The sequence below is a fragment of the Littorina saxatilis genome, linkage group LG4 (assembly GCF_037325665.1).
Source record: "Littorina saxatilis isolate snail1 linkage group LG4, US_GU_Lsax_2.0, whole genome shotgun sequence".
Lineage (NCBI taxonomy): Eukaryota > Metazoa > Mollusca > Gastropoda > Littorinimorpha > Littorinidae > Littorina > Littorina saxatilis.
In genome coordinates this window covers 12,202,230-12,204,637 of record NC_090248.1, presented here as the reverse complement: position 1 = coordinate 12,204,637, position 2,408 = coordinate 12,202,230, and the positions used below count along the sequence as shown (strand labels likewise).

Here is a 2,408-nt window from a genome sequence, read left to right as displayed (position 1 = left end):
TTAAGCAGTAGAGATCACACAATGGTCTTAATTGATTCTCTCAGTATAAAAATAATAACGTATTAGTATGACACACAGAAACGGAGGTTTTGATATTCACACGCGATTTGCTGTACTCAAGAATGAAACTATACACGTTATGGTATGTTGCAATAACTCCCCTCACTCAGACGATAGCGACATGTACTTGACCCACAGGTAAACAACCTTGAGTTCTAGCTGTATCCAAGTACCCAAATCATAAACTGTGACAGCGGGTATGTCGAAATGACAAGCGAGATACACAGAGAGATGTAGTACTGCCTGACAGATGTAAACAAACTGGAGAGAGAGCTACGGTACTAAAAGCGCACGATAATGACTCATAGTCAGTCAATTCACAGTAGAACTCCTTGCCTAGTCAACACATCACGGTGACAATCCAGAAACACACAGCTCTGTGGCGAGATACAACATCAGTCATCCGGCGAAACCCTGAACGACGGTCGAGTCTGCTCTCCAAGACTGTCTGTCAGCCACTAAAGACACCGACTGACACACACTAGAACTCTCGGCCCGCACACACCACACCACAGTGGCCGAGGAGGGAAGAATGTAATGCGGAGATCAATACGACACACACGGCAGTTACAACACGTGCCGAGCTATGGACCAGCGCTGCCGTGGTGGTAGTAGAAGTGGTGGTGGTGGTGGTCTAATGCGATGCGTTGTTCGGAGCTGCACTGACACAATCAGTCTGGCGTGTGAACAAACACCCCTATCCCTCTCCCCTCAAGCTGTATAGTAAATGAGTTGTAAACCCGGCCCGTGAGTGAATGAATGAATGAATGAGTGAAAGCAGGTAGCTTGGAGAGAGTGACTCAGCTAGGCGATTGTACGGAAGCTGATGTACAATACAATCTCACACAAACACACACAGACACACGCCGGTACAGAAAAGACAGTCAAGTTCACCTTATGTCACCGCGTGGCTTTGTTTTTGTCTGCGGCTAAGTTTTATCTTTTCGTCTTGTTTGCGCAGGTATATGTAGGCCAAATGAACGTGTGTGTTTCTTTCAACCAGTCAGGTAAAAGTTGGAGTGGCAGCCCGTTGTCGTTGAATTTTCAGAGCTGGTTGTCAAACTTTCGACTCGAGAATGTAGATAAGCTTTCTATCTTAAAGCAAACTCATTTGAGAGTTGTTGAGTCACTCCGACGAGACAAGAGACTCTAAAAGCACTGTAGAACGACAGCTTGAAGGCAAACGATAAAACACAGTATCACCGTCGTTTTGCCGGCAAGTAAAACACCAACGTTGTCAACTAATCACAGAGTTGTAGAGCCCAGCAAACTGAATAAAAACGTCCAATGTAGACACGCCTGTAATCGTTATGTGCACGCAATTGGCCACAAACCAAAATTAACCGGATTGCGAGTCACAAATTTAGCATAACACGGAAATGGTTTCTTCACTTTTCAGATGACCTATACATCTTATTCTTCAAACTCAAGGAAGTTTATTATTATTATATGTTCACACGCACAGAATGTAGAGTTGTTTCCTTTTTCGTTGAAACATGAAATCCGCTGTTCACTTGCAGCTTGCGCTGGTTAGTACAGGGTGACACAAAAAAAACAGAGCCCACCAAAAGTTTAATATTTTCTGAAATAATCAGCCGATTCTTTTATTTTTTCAGGTGAGCCAAGCTGAAATGATGTTCTAACAGCCCACCAAGTTTGAGCTTCAAGATGTCATGGACAACGGAGCATAAGACATTTATAGTCGAGGCCTATTTTCGGTCGAATTCTATCCAGACTGGTCAGCCGCAGATGTGGGATCGCTCTTACAGCTGCTGTTATTGCTGCCTTAAGATCAGGGATGGTCTGGGGGTTGTTGCCATATACCCTGTCCTTGAGGTACCCCCACAGATAAAAATCTGGGGGGTTCAAGTCCGGTGAATAGGGGGACCACTCTGGGTCACATCTGCGGCTGACCAGTCTGGATAGAATTCGACCGAAAATAGGCCTCGACTATAAATGTCTTATGCTCCGTTGTCCATGACATCTTGAAGCTCAAACTTGGTGGGCTGTTAGAACATCATTTCAGCTTGGCTCACCTGAAAAAATAAAAGAATCGGCTGATTATTTCAGAAAATATTAAACTTTTGGTGGGATAGATCTGTTTTTTTTGTGTCACCCTGTATGTGTAGTTCAGTCGTCATTCGGAGTTCCAGTTCCTGCAACTGAGGAATTAATAAAGTGTTATTAATCATAATGATTTAAACAAGAACAAAATGTTAAATCTTCTTCATATTTTTACTTCGTATGTTATTATTGTTCTATCGTCTTGGGTGTAACCAGTTAACTCTTATCTTTCAACCAGTTTTAACTCAGTTTCCACTTAAAAGTCACACCAAAGTTGTTTGCCG

General features: G+C 43.2%; 1 protein-coding gene across 1 annotated transcript in view; it reads right to left on the bottom strand.

The window, feature by feature from the left end:
* LOC138963968 (uncharacterized) overlaps positions 1-1,213 on the bottom strand; it is a 104,917-nt gene extending 103,704 nt beyond the window's left edge. The window contains exon 1 of the mRNA XM_070335829.1: positions 1-1,213. This exon is cut by the window's left edge and continues 1,038 nt beyond it. The gene's annotated coding sequence lies outside the window, so the exon portion shown is untranslated.
* Positions 1,214-2,408: the final 1,195 nt, after the last annotated feature.